We start from the raw sequence: 15,224 nt of genomic DNA, 5'->3' as shown, positions 1-15,224 counted from the left end.
TTATAGTTAACTAACTCTTTCAGGTTGCTAAACTCCTCTATGGATTTAGCCTGCCAGGTTAATGGTATGATCCCACCTCATGGTGTGTTCCCTTTCTCCTAATTAATGGTGAGTTCCACTGGGGAACTTGTCTTTTCCATTGTTAACTGTCAAAACCCCTTTGCTTGCTATCTATGTGCTCTTCCAAAATCCATTTTATATTTGCCACTCCTGATTCTATTTTGCCTCTTCATTTTGTTCATTACTTCTTCTTGTAAATAAACTTACATTTTGGCAAAGGAGAAAACCTTTATGAGTTCTTCACATGTGAATTGCTACTGAGCCTCATTATTTGGATCCAAATCTCACCATTTTCTGTGCCTGCTGAACCAATCTCATCCCTTTGAAATCTACTTTCACAAAATCTAGCTTTTATGTCAGCCTTTACCCAGATTTCTTCTCCTCCATCATAGCTGGATTCTTGTATCATTGCATCTTTTAAGCACAGATCTAATCGTGTCAATTCCCTCCTGGGTAAACTCCATTGCTTTTCTATTATCAAATACAAAATCTTTTTTGTGACTTTTATGATCCTTCACAACTGGGCCCCTGGCTGCTTTTCTAACACTTACTCCTCTTCACATAGTCTCCCATTCAGTGCTGCTGACCTCTTCACTTCTTAAGCCCAAAATCCAATTCCCAATACCATACCTTTCCACTGGCTGGCTGTCGTGCCTGAAATGTCCTTCCTTCCTTTTCTGACCCTGGATTCCCTGGCTTCCTTCAAGACTTTACTTAAATATCACCTTTTGCTAGAAATTTTCCCTCACAATGCTATTGCCTTCTTTCTGAGATTAACTTCCATCGCACCTGTTTCTATCTTGTTTGTACAAAGTTGTTTGCATGTTGTCTCCCCTAATTGTAAGCTCCTTGAGATCAGGGAATATCTTTGGCCTTTGTATCTCTAGTGTTTTGCACAATGCCTTTAGTAGTCACCTAAATGCGTGTTTCTTGACTTGACATTGAAGTTACTATCACAAGGATATATGGAAACTTATCCTTTTAAAAGTTTTTTTTAGTTTATTGAAAGAAAATAAAGTAAGCATTTGCAGCGGTGGAGGGGGGAAGATGATGACAAGAAAAAATGCTTCTGGTGATAATTCATAGTAATTAGATTTCTTCCACTTTTTGGGATATTTCCCTTTAGATATTCTCTAATATGATTTTTTAAAAGAAGACACTTTCAAACTTTTTTTTAGAGTTTGTGAATAGAACCTTCATAATAACTGACATTTAGGAAGACTTAAGGCTAAAAAGTTGGCAAGTATTTAATACACATCATCTCATCTTAGCCCAACAAAAACTGTCAGGTAGGTGTGACATTTCTTATTATTGCCATATCACAAATGAGGAAGCTGAGGCTTGGTGGTTTGCTTAAGCTCACATGACTAGTAAATATGGAGGTTGAACTCAAGTCTTCCTGTTTTCAAATTCACCACTATTTATCCAATGTTCTGATAGAGTGCAGATCTAGCATTGGAGGGGACCATAGAGATTATCTGATCCATTCACTCATTTTATATGTTATACAATTTAGTTAAATTCTATTTATTCATTACATTCCTTTCTTCCTTTCTTTGGAGCTATAAGGTCCTTCAAGGTCACTGAGTCTAAACTTCCCCTTATTTTACAGACAAAGAAAACTGGAGCAGAAAAGACTAGGTACCTTTCACAGGGTCATCTTGTTTCTAAATATGTGAGGAGGAATTTGATCCCAGGTCTTACTGACTTTATATCCAATACACCCTCCTTGCACTATGATATCAGCAGAGGGTCATCTTGTCCCATTTATATTCCAAATATTTTTTATAATTTCCTTGGAAGGTAGTATTATAGCTTCTTCTGGAAGACCTCCAGTGGTGGGGAACCCACACTCGTCATAAGTCTGCCCATTCCACTTTAGAAAAATTACAATTATTAGGAAATAATTTTTCCTGACATCAAGCTTGGATTTGCCTTTTTGCAACCTCCACCCAGTGCTTTCAGTTTGACCTTCTGGAGCTAAGGATGAGATCTTTAGATCACAGACCTCAGAATCTATTTAGTTTAACCCCAAAGAAGTGATCTGCCACAGATCACCCAAGTGGTAATCACCCAAGTGGGAAGGAACAGAGCCATGATTCCAATCACGGAGTCTAATCTTTTTTTCTAATTGATGACCCTGCAAATACTTGAACAAAATTATCCTGTCTCCCTCCTTACTATTTTTCCATCTTGGCTAAACATCCCTAGTACTTCCACCAATCTTCATATAAATTATGTACATATACCCTGGGATATAATTTGTTTGGTCTTTGTGACTGGAACTCACCAGGTGTCCAATTTCACTATCTCATTACTTATCTCGAGGAGCAGCTCCTTACAAGCTATTTTTATTCTGTCCTATCCAGTCTAAATTTCATTCTCCTACATAAAGAAAAGTTGGGCAGCTCTGTCTCTTCTCTTTTATCCATGATCATCCCATCTACCCTAGGCTGCCATCTTATTCCTATTTTGTGCCTTTCTTTTTTTTTTTTATCCCCTAACATATTTAAACATTGTCTCTTTTTTGTACAGTCCACCTTTCCAGTCATATCCCAAGTAATTCTTCTCTACAAACTCAGACCCAATCAAAATGAATTATTTGATGATTTCTGAACTCAGCTTCTAATCTCCCATGTCTATGGCTTTGCCCATAAGGTTTCCCCTCAAGAATGGAAAGCGCTTAACTGCTCACTTCTGCCTTTTAATATCCTTAGTTTTCTTAAAGGCTAAATTCAAATGCCTGCAGTGATGTAGTCATTTCAATCACTACTAACTCTTCATGACTTCATTTGGAGTTTTCTTGGCAAAGATACTGGAGTGTTTTGCCATTGCCTTCTCTAGCTCATTTTACAGATGAGAAAATGGAGGCAAATTGGGTTAAGTGACTTGCCCAGGGTCACACAACTAGTGTGTCTGAGGCTAAACTTGAACTCATGAATATGAATTTTACTGATTCCAAGCCCAGTGCTCTATCCATTGCATTCTCTACTTGCCCAAATTCAAATGCCATAAATCTTCATTTGTTCTTTGGTACCTCCACATTAAAATTAATTTACATTTAACTTGTAAATAATCTGTATTTAGCTGTTCCTTCCCCAAAGAATGTAAGCTCCTTGAGAACAGTCATTGCTTTGTTTCTTCCTTTTTATCCTCAGGGCCCAACACAATGTCTGTCATGCAACAGATCTGCTTAATCAATGCTTATTGAATGAATGAAAAGGTTATGGGAAGTTGAGTCAGTTTTCCTATTGCATCAATGAGTCCATAGTTTGTTTTATCAAGTAAAAGTGCTTTTTTATACCAGCAAAGTCTGTGATATTTTATTGTAGCTCCCATGGTAATGGCAAAGAACTGGGGCTAAAGAAAGCATTGAGCATCCTCCACACACACACACACACACACACACACACACACACGCACACACACATACATAGAAGAAAATACATCACGTGAGTAAATTCAGTGTGCTTTATACTTTGTCCACAAGATGGTAGCGGAAGCTTACCATTTAATGTAAAGATGCTTTATTTTTCTCATAAGTCAGAAAATGAGTTTTTGAACCAAAATCAGAAGCTATGATTATAATTCAGTGTCTCTGAATATGATGAATTGTGGATTCAGAGTATATGGACCACCGGCGTATTGAGGTTCTGTTTCATTCTAAATTAATCCTGAATATAGATATTGACATTTTTCATAAAGCACTTCCTCTTCCTCTTCACTTTTATGGATACCCAGAGCCCTTCAAGGGACAACAGACAGATCCTATCCCCTCTTTGATTTCAGTTTCCTCACTCATAGGGTGAGGAGAGTGGATAGGCTTTTTGATACAGCTCCTTTGATGTTCCTCTCCTATAGACAAATGCACATACACACACACACACACACACACACACACACAAACACACACAGAGATGGACTTTTCCATCTGTGAGGCTTTTTTTTTAATGATTAAGAAACTTCTTTATCATTTATTTAATGACTGTGTAGAAATAACAGCATCTCTTTTCCTCATGTCTCTTCATACCCCTTCTAAGTCAGACTCTGTAGATTTGTAGTTCAACAAAAAGTCTTGCCACAAAGGGTAAGAAAATCCAGAAAAATCCATTTCCAAGGTTTACCAGTTGTAAAAACAACCCCGTCCCAAAAGACCATTAATTAGAAGAATGTCATAGTGACCAGTTCCACCTCCTGTACTCTCTTCCCAACAAGGCTGAGCTGAAGATAACGGTATTAGTTGTGAATATGACTCATCAGGCAAAGATGCAGTAATCTAAGCTGAAGGTCACCCAAGAAACAGAATGGGGATTCCCACTCCACCGGCACAGTTCACTGGCCTCTTATTGATAGACTAGTCTCAATTACCAAAATTGAAATTCAGAAACTATTCATTGAGAGCTTACTTTATGGGAAAGATTTGAAGTTGAGATCCAATGTTTATTAAATGCCTACTATGTGCAAAGCTTTATGCTTGGTGCAATAGACAATTTTGAGATGGTAGATTTTGATTTAGAATGAAGAAAAATTACCAACAATTAGGGTTGTGAAAAGAACAGAAAACAAAGTAGATTCTCAATTGATTGGGAAATGGAGAGGTGTCCTTTATGAATGTAAAGAAACATTATTTTGCTATAAAAAATGAAAACAGAGAAGCATAAGAAAACCTACATGAGTTGATTCAAAGTGAAGTAAGCACAGAGAAGAAAGCAAAAATACAATGGCTCCAACTATATAAATGAGAAATATATCCCCCCAAATCAAAATTAAGTATTGTAAAATTATGACTAAATTTGCCCACCCAAAAAAAGATACAAGCAACCATATGTTTTGCATGATTATGAAACCCTGCATTCAACATCAACCTTTTCTTTTTTTAGCAGTAGACTTAACTGAATTGTTCTTTATTTCTCTTTTTTATTCTTTGCTACAAGGAAGGTAAAGGCTTTTTTAGATCTTTGGAATCCTTTAGCAGTATGATGAAGTGTCAGGACCCCTTCTCAGAATAATATTTTGATGTCATTCTTTATAATTAAAGCAAATACTAAATTTCAGTTGGACGTTGGAGAAAATAAAGATAAATATAGCCTATTGATAAAAATTTGCTTTTAAAAAAACTAGTACTTTTTCAGTGTCAAATGAGGTCACTCATGGAAGTCATAAATTGAGGATCTCAAGTCACAGAAGCCATGTTTGAATTCTGCCTCTGCTAAGTCCTTCTGTGTGACTTGCGGCAAGTCATTTCTCTTTTCTGGGTCCCCAGGGTGGCGTTGGACTAAATCAAAGCTTCTCAAGCTGTGGGTTGTAACCCCATGTTGGGTCACCTAACTGAATGTGGGGGTCATGAAGTTAAGATACATTATTATCAATAAACATTTTGTTTGTATAACTATTTATATACCTATATATCCAAAATTCTAGTGCAAAAAAAAAAAAAAGGGTCATGAGTGGGGAAAATTTAAGAAGTCTTGGGCTAGATAACCTCTAAGATAAGTTACATCCTTTTGGAGGCCAGACTGTGGAACATATTATTAAGAAGCGAGTATGGCACTAGGTGACTCCCAAAGTCCCTTCTAGTTCTAAGACTATGAACACATGAACATGAGTCTGTGTGTGCTATATGACAAGTAAACACAAATGGAAGAACAAATCTTTTTACAATGCTATATTGCTCTTTTCTGCCTCCGCCTTCTCTGCTTTCACTGGTCTTTATCTATCTTAGTAACTTCAGTGCCCTAAGAAACTCTGGCCATTAATTGTGACGTTGCTGTGTTTAATAAGTTTCTCTCCTTCATAGAAGCCTTTAGTTCTTGGAAATTGAGTGGATGCCTATCAGTTGGGGAATGACCGAAAAAGGTATGATATATGAATGAAATGGAATATTATTGTTCTTTAAAAAATGACAACCAGGAAAGACTTACATGAACTGATGCTAAATGAAGTGAATAGAACCAAGAGAACATTGTACACAGCAACGGCAAGATTAGGTGATGACCGACTGTGATGGACGTGGCTCTTTTCAACAATGAGGTGATTTAAGGCAATTCCAATAGACCTGTGATGGAGAGAAAGCTATGGAGGCTGAATGTGAATGAAAGCATAGGATTTTCACTTTTTTTTTGTTGTTACAGTTGTTTGTTTGCTAGGTTTTCCCCCCATGTTTTCTTTTTTCCTTTTGATCTGACTTGTGTGTGTGTGTGTGTGTGTGTGTGTGTGTGTGCAGCATGATGAATATGAGAATATGTTTAGAAAAATGCACATGTTTAACCAATATAGATTGGATTGCTTGCTCTCTGGGGAAGGGAGAGAGGAAAAGGAGGGAGAACATTTTGCAATACAAGGTTTAACAAAGGTGAATGCTGAAAACTATTTTAGTTTATATTTGGAAAAATAAAAAGCTATTTATAAAAAAAGAAAAGAAAAAAGAAAAGAAGCTTGTAATTCTTTCAGTCAATGACCAAAAGCATTTTTATTCTATCATTCTGTACCAAAGAGTGTTGCAGATACACAATATAAAATTTTTTGCTCTCTGAGTTCTTCTCTCCTGTACTTTTACTATGACTCACACAGTTCAACTGTTATCAGGCTTAGAGTCAAAAATCATTTTAGTTCTTGTTTTCTAATCATACACTACTAGATGACATAAATATCCCCGTGGCTATATTTCTCTAAATGGAAAAAGAGCAGAATGAAAGCTGCCTTTAACTGTTCTCCATCATGCTCTTCTGTTCTATGGAAGTTACTACATCTGGGGTGGTTGGAGAATATTGAAAAATCTGGTGACCTTTGTTCTATTTTCTTCCAGCTACAAATTGCAACCCAGTCTTTCTCTTTTTTTTTCTACTCAAGCATATGAAAAGAGAAAATGAACTCTGTTCTCGAGACAGTGTGATGATTTTCTTAAAGAATTCCAAAAACCAACAAAAAGTTAAACAATAGTTTTAGTGAAATTGGAGGATATGATGTAAATAAATATCAACAACTTTTCTATGCATTACAAAAGGGAAAGAGAGTAGAAAGGAGTATTCTATTTAAGATAAGAAAATGCATTAAGTATATGGGAATTAACCTACCAAATAACAGGAAAAATTAACTCACATACAGCTGTGATTAATGTGATTTTTAACAAATTACAAATAATTTGAGAAATATTTGTGCATTGGCTACTGAAGATTGGCCTTTATGAATATATAAAATGACTTTTAAATATTGGTTTTCATGTAGATATTGTGGTTAAGCTAATACAAAATAAAAAAAAAGATAAGATTGCCCAAATTATTCTATAGGTTAATTGTTTTATTAAATAAGCTAGCAATAGAATGCTTTATAAAATTAAACAAAATTTATTTGGAGAAATAAGGGTCATATTTTTAATAGAGATGGGCTTGGCACTCATATCAAACTATACTATAAAACAATAATTATTAAAACTACCTGACACTGAATTTTTAAAAACAGAATAGTGGATCAAAAGAATAGACTGGATAAGTAAGAACTAGAAACAAATGTGCATAACACAGACAAACTCAAGAAAACAAATGACTAGTAGAATAATTATTTTTTTCATAGGAACATCTATCTCACTTCAGTTATTTTTAAATGAGTAGATAATCTAAATACAGAAATTATGAAATGAGAATGGAAAGTTGTATCTTTTGCAGTTTGGGGTAACTGTAAATAGCCAGGGACCAGAAATCACAAAAGATAAAATAGTTTCAATTATATGATTATAAAACCTCTTCCTTTCTTCCCTCCCTTCTTCTTTCTTTCCCTCTTTTTTCTCTTCTTCCTTCCTTAGTTCATTTTTTCTTTTCCTTTTCTCCTTTCTTTCCTCCTTTCCTCCCTCTTTGTTTCCTTGCTTTTCTCTTTCCTTCTTCTTTCCTCCCTTCTTTATTTCAGTCTCTCTTTGTTTTTCTCCATCTGTCTCTCTCCATGTTTCTTTATTGTTCTAGGTATGATTCTTTTTTGTGGGAGTCCTTCAAATATGATTTTTTGACTATGATTTTTCCTTTGGTTTGGTTTTGTCTTATTTTACCATAAAATTGATTTCATAGAACATAGAGAGCTCCTGGTGAAAATATTTCTCTATTGATGGAGATAAGCATCTTCTTACTAGCATGTAGTTATAGAGAAAGAGAATTGTCTAGGGAAACTGAGAGGTTCATCAATTTGCTCAAGATCACCCAGCCATTATATGGCAGAGATACTCAAATCTGTCTTCCTGACTATGAGACCATCTACTAGCTCACATTATCTCTTCTACCTCTTATCAATCTATTATCACATTGTCCCTTTATCATTTCTAATTTATGCTAAATATAAAACCCTACCAATTTTGCAACATAGACCACCTTTCCTTTACTGCCATTTTTGTGATCCTCTTCTGGACATACTCTAATTTTTCAAGCCCCTTCTTTATATTATTAAAATTTTATTGATGCCTTTTGATTTTTTTGATTTTTTGATTTTTTATTAAAGCTTTTTATTTACAAAACATATACATTGGTAATTTTTCAACAATGACCCTTGCAAAACCTTCTGTTTTAAATTTTCCCCTGCCCTAGATGGCAAGTAGTCCAATACATGATAAATATGTTAAATTAATTAAATTTAAATTAAATCCAATATATGTATACATATTTATATAGTTATCTTGCTGCACAAGAAAAATCGGATCAAGAAGGGAAAAAAACTGAGAAAGAAAACAAAATGCAAGCAAACAACAACAGAAAGGGTGAGAATGCTTTGGTGTGGTCCACATTCAGTTCCCACATTCTCTCTCTGGGTGTATATGGCTCTCTTTATCACTGAACAATTGGAACTCATTTGAATCATCTCATTGTTGTCCATCAGAATTGATCATCGCATAGTCTTGTTGTTGCCTTGTATAATGATCTCCTGCTTCTGCTCATTTCACTTAGCATCAGTTCCTATAAGTCTCTCCAGGCATCTCTGAAATCATCCTGCTGATCATTTCTTATAGAACAATAATATTCCATAACATTCATATGCCATAACTCGTTCAGCCATGCTCCAACTGATGGGCAGCCTCTCCGTTTCCAGTTTCTTGCTACTACTGAAGATCAGCCTTTATAAATATAAAAAATGACTCTTAAATATTGGTCTTCATGCAGATATTGTGGTTAAGCTAATGCAAAATAGTACAAAAAAAATGAGATTGCCCAAATTATTCTATAGGTCTATGGGTTAATTGTTTTACTAAGTGGCATTTACTAAATTCCACAAACATTTTTGTACATGTGGGTCCTTTTCCCTCCTTTGCCTTTTGATTTTTTTACACTAAAATTTTTTCCTAATAAACTCTTCTCCATTTAATCTTACTCTTATTTTAAAAAGAAAGAAAGAAAACTAGGCAAGCAAAATCAATGGACAGAATGATCTAATATATCAATTTATAGTACATTCTGATTCAGTACTAGGTATTGACTTCATCATTTGTTTTCCAAGAACAAAATTACTTATTGTAATTCATCTGAATTTGGCTGTCTTTTTTGTGTCGTGTTCATTTGCATTAATTATAGTAGTCAATACCATCATCCTGATTCTGCCTATTTCACTGTATCAGTTCACCCAAGTTTTCCCATGTTTCTCTGAAGTCTCAAGGTCCCTCCTAACCATGTGACACAAAGAATTGAACCTTGTTATCTGATATGTAGTCTGACTTGTGCTGAATATGATGTGACTGTTACTCCCTCTGAGCTGAATACCAGTCATGCAACCCAAGGTTGTGTTAGTTTTATTAGCAAATGAATCATGCTGTTGGCTCCCATGAAGTTTGTGGTCAGAGAGGTCTTTTTTACATCAACAGCTGCCAAGCCAGATCTCTCCCTTTCTGTATTTGTGCAATTGATTTTTTGGACTTTTAATGATTAATTGCCTTTTTTCTCCATACTAACCTTTCACAGTCACTCACATTTTCTTGTATAAACTCCAATAGAGAGAGACAAGCAAACTTATAAAAAAAAAAAACTTGAATTTTCTTTTAAGAAATATGATCTCTAGTCTAGGCTAGAGAAAGACCAATGGTCCATGATGGATATCTCCTGAGTTGTACATGATCTTTCTGAATGAAGGATCAGTAGTAACCTTTCAGAAGAAGCAGTCAGGAATAGACATACTTCTATTCTTCTGGTGACCCAGGGTGGAAATAAAATGAAATTACAGTGATCAAGTGCCAATTCCTGCTTTGGGGAGGGACTCTTAAAGTACTGAGATGGCAACTTCTCCAAAGTAAGAAGATCTGTTGGGTAGTAAACTTTAGAAACTGGAATGTTTCTTTTAAAAAAAAATTCCAACTTACTGGAAATTATCTCATTTGTATAATAGACTGTTAGGTTTGGGAAATCCATGGAAATGTTCCATTATCAGGAAAGTAACTCATGGTTCTTGAAAATACCTATCCTTTTTTCTCCACAATCCTACATCCTGCTGTGATTCCTCACTTCTAATATCCACATGTCCAGTTATGGATATTGGTTCATATGTCTCCTTTGGACCTGAACCCTTCTATTGCTTTGGTCTTGTGGCCAAGAACTAGAAATGTTGTACTTAGAAACGTTACCAAGAGCCAACACCATGGTTTCTTTTCATGGGAGCCTACCTAGTCTTATAAAGAATAGGTTAGAAAATACTATAATACCAATAGCTTTGGGGAGCTCCCTTGCCAAGAGATCTAATTCTGAATAGATTGACTGTTCTCAGGCTTCGACCACAGCCTTAAAACACAGCTTGCTTATTTAACAGGAATGGGTCCCTGAATGCGTATCATACTCAATGGAGAAGAAAAACTCCAGGAAGTAACAGACCAGTATTAAACTATTCCACTGCAACCCAGACTCTGGACATTCTTATGCCATCCAGTACCCAGGAAGTCAATCATAATGAATCTCTTAACAAAGGGGCTATGGGTGGAGCCAAGATCAACTGACATCTGAGTTCATGAGGATATCTGAATATATTAAAGTTGTAGTTCATGGCTATCCCACTGCCATCCCTGGCAGCAGATGGGCTGTGTCTACAAGTACCAACTGCTATAACTGAATGCAGTAAGGGGGGCTGGGGGGAAGGACCATAAAAGAGCTTAAATCCAGCTTTAGACACTTACTAGATGTGTTTACCCTGGGCAAATTATTTAACACTGATTGCCCCACCAAAAAAAAAAAAAAAAAGAATTGAATTAGAGCTCTCTTACCTCTTCAAATAAATGTTCAGTGTTGGACTCTGTTCCAATTCTGGATGTCAATAGGTTCATAATGAAGTAAGACATTTACTAGCTGTGTGACCCTTGACAAGTCATTTAACCCTGTATGCCTCAGTTTTCTCATCTGTAAAATGAGCTGGAGGAGGAAATGGCAAACCACCCCAGTATTTTTCCCAAGAAAACCTCAAATAGGGTCCCAAGACTTGGACACGACTGAACAACAATATTTATCTAGAGATGCACATGATGGAGATGATTAAGGAATTTCTTCCTTAATCGAGACTTTTAGTCATATGGCACCTTCTATATGAAATTATTTCCTGATTCCTCATCATTACCAATGCCATCCCCAAATTCCTGGAAAATATTCCCAATTTTAGGAAGTAACAGTTCACTTAAAGTGAAATTCATGGTTGTCAAAAGAGAAATCCCATTAAAATGGGACTTGGTGTGATGGACTTGGCTCTTTTCAACAATGAGGCAATTCGAGACAATTTCAATACACTTGTGATGGAAAGTGTCATCCACATCCAGAAAGAGAACTAGGAAAACTGAATGTGGATCGAAGTCTAGTATTTTCACCTTTTTGTTGTTGTTTGGGTATTTGCTTGTTTTTTTAATCTTTCTTATGGTTTTTCCCTTTTTGATCTGTTTTTTTTCTTGTACACTTGACAAATATGGAAATATATTTAGAAGAATTACACATGTTTAACCTATATCAGATTGCTTGCTGGCTTGGGAGGGCAAAGGAGAGAGACAAAAATTTGGAACATAAAGTTTTTCAAAGGTGAATGTTGAAAACTATCTTTGCATTAGAAAAATAAAATACTTTTAAAATGAGAGTTAAAACAATCTGGAAATTAGTTATGAATTACCAATTTGGGAAAACCAAGCACTCCTTTCCCTGAATTTTCTTGGTCTCATCATGGAACTGTGGGGAAAAATGCTAGATTTGGAGTTAAAGAACCTATATCAAATCCAGGCTTTTGTCACTTATCATCCACGTGACATTACTCAAATCATTTCCTCTTTCTGGGCCTCAGTTTCTGACTAGATAATTTCTAAAGCTCGTTCAAGATCTAAATCTATAATACTAGGACCCTGCTGTTCCAGTGAAGAAAAAAAATGTAGAATTTCTTCCTATTGGTGGTTTGGGGCTGCTTTTGTAATACAAACCACATTCATCCCAGACAAGCTGGTGATCTTATTTTATACTTTGGAAAAACGAGTCAATGGCTGAAAATCTGTTGTTGTTAAATAGATTGATTTCTTAATGAAAGAATTAATTTCCAATTTCACATTTAGATGTCAGATTGAAGGAAGCACATTTTATTTACTAGAATCATGAAGGTAAATGAATATTGGCTTGTGGGGTAAGCTGGGGCTTATGTACTTTTCTAAGGCAAAGAAGGAAGTAGAAGCAACTTGTTTTGTCTGAAAAGTGTTCAGACTAAAAATTTCCCATTGTGGTCATTTGTATAGTCCACTTTGTAAAGGGAATCCAAATACCGATGACTGGGACAAAATCATGCCCTATTTCTTTTTATTGATTTGTGTCTATCACCTCTATTCAAATTTCTGTTTCAGACAAAGCTACCCAAACAACCTCCACTGATCATTCTTCCAGAATGCGTTTTACTCCATTATTATTATTATTATTATTTGCTATATAGGAATATAGGAATTTTCAATGCAAGGATTGAAGGGATAGTGTATGGGTAGTAAGAAAGGAAAGTAGCAACAAATTCATTCATACTACACTCATGTGCCTTTTTAACTGGATTGGCAGATTGGGTAAAATAATATCTTTGTTCCTGCTGAATTTCAGCAAGTCGTTGGAGCACCGTGAGAACATAAGTCAAATCCAAGATCTGTGATTTATTATCTGTCATAGTTGTCATCATTTAATCTTTATGTACCTCAGTTTTCTCATTTGTAAAATGAAAAAGTCTGTATCAAAATTTGTCTGTGAACAAAAAAATGTCTGTGAACAAAATGGAAAGATATATACCGGGTAGCTTTGTCAATTTGGAAGCAGCTCAATGACCTTCAGGGGCAGCTAGATGGTGCAATGAAGTCAGTAAGATTCGTCTTCATGAGTTCAAATCTGTCCTCACATATTTCCTAGCTGTGTGACCCTAGGCAACTCATTTAATCCCGTTTGCCTTAGTTCCTCATCTATAAAATTAATTGGAGAAGGAAATGGCCAACCATTCCAGTATTTTTGACAAAAAGACCCAAAAGAGCCAATCATGGCTGGAACAACTGAACAACACAAAATGACCTTTAAGAAAGGATGTAGCTCCTTTGGACAATGCGTGCTTTGTGTGTATGAGGCACCGTGTTTATAGAGTAGCATTTCTAATTATTGAGAAGTGGACCTCTGTTAGAAGATAATGTCTTGAACTGATTTAGTATCCCAGATGACACTCAAAAACAGCCATATGATTCACAAAACAGGACTCAGATGAGAGCCAACCTTCTATTTCCTATTTTTGACATTGATAGATTGGGGAAATGCTATCTATTTATCTGTCTCCATCCATTTGTCTATTTGTCCATCCATCTGTCTATCTGTCCATTTGTCTATTTTTCTGTTTCTGTCCATCTGTCTGTCTGTCCATCTAGTTTTCTATCTCTGTCTGTCTATCTATCTGTCTGTTTATCTATATATTTGATGTTGAATCCCAATATTCCTGAGGACAAATTGGGGAGACAGGTCCTTTCCAACTCTATCATTATTATCCCATGTTTCTCTCTAAACCTCAGTTTCTTCATCTGTAAAGTAAAAAGACTGGACTAGCTGGCTTCTAAGATCCCTTCTAGGTTTAACTCTATCTTCCATTAAAGAGAAGTACGGCTTACTTTCCACAAACTCTTCCCTCCAAATCCAGCAAAGAAAAAAAAAATAACTCAAGTCAAAATAATGAGGTCTCTATGTGAGTCCAGAGATACCTGTTTATTAGATGAACTGAATTACTATCCAGTTTTCCCGGGCCTTTGAAAAGTGATTTGACTTTCCCTGGAGTCCTTCTGACTCTCGGGGGAATGTTTTCCTCTTATAGGACAAGGCCCCTTCTTCCTTCAGGGAAATCCTGAGCCCATCCACAAATAATGAAGCCAAAATGGACCACTTGAAAGTGCACAACAGCTCAAACACACGGGCCTTCAAAGGAAGCCAGCCAGAAACAGATGCTCGTTTGAGCTACAATGAACCGGGGCTTTGTTGGCCCCTCAGTGAGAAAGGATTTCAAAGGCAAAGGCTCTCCTTGGGAAATGCTTTCCTGATGACCTCTCAGAATTAAATGACTGTTTCTCATAATACAATTAGGCTGTAATCCGCCTGCCCTCCGCTGTGAATTCTTCCTGAGCCTCTCAGCCTGGCAAGGTATGGCTGGTGGAGAAAGAATATTACGAAGGGATGAATGACCACATCTCTCAGGCCAGAACAGCATTTCACTAATTAACCTCGTGCCCTGAAACACTTAATGCAAAAGAGACTAGTTTTCTTCTGCTGGTGTCTAAGTCCTGGGAGAACTTCTTCTTGTCTTCTAGACAGATCTTTAGCTTTGGAAAATAGAACTGGATTCTGACTCCTAAATAGTTTTTTTCATTTTCTTCGGACCTGATTCCTAATTAAAACGTTTATTGGCTCTTTTTAAAAGTCTTTCAGCTAAATAAGGCAATCATCCAATAAAATAAGACTTGACTGACCTCGTTTTAGGACTGATAATCTAGGAAATGTGAGAAATGTTCTTTAAATCAAAGCTTAGTATTTTATTTTTCAGGGCAAGAGTGAATAAAGTGGAGACCTATATTTTATCATTGTAGGGGATTCTCAGAATGGGAAGGTCCATCCACCAAAACAATTCAGCAACTGCTCTGCAAGTTATGATTTTACCAAATCCCTCCTGGCATTGACAGGCAGTGCCATGTCAGAAGC

The sequence above is a fragment of the Antechinus flavipes genome, chromosome 5, assembly GCF_016432865.1.
Source record: "Antechinus flavipes isolate AdamAnt ecotype Samford, QLD, Australia chromosome 5, AdamAnt_v2, whole genome shotgun sequence".
Taxonomy (NCBI): Eukaryota; Metazoa; Chordata; class Mammalia; order Dasyuromorphia; family Dasyuridae; genus Antechinus; species Antechinus flavipes.
Note: the sequence above shows the minus strand (reverse complement) of the source record.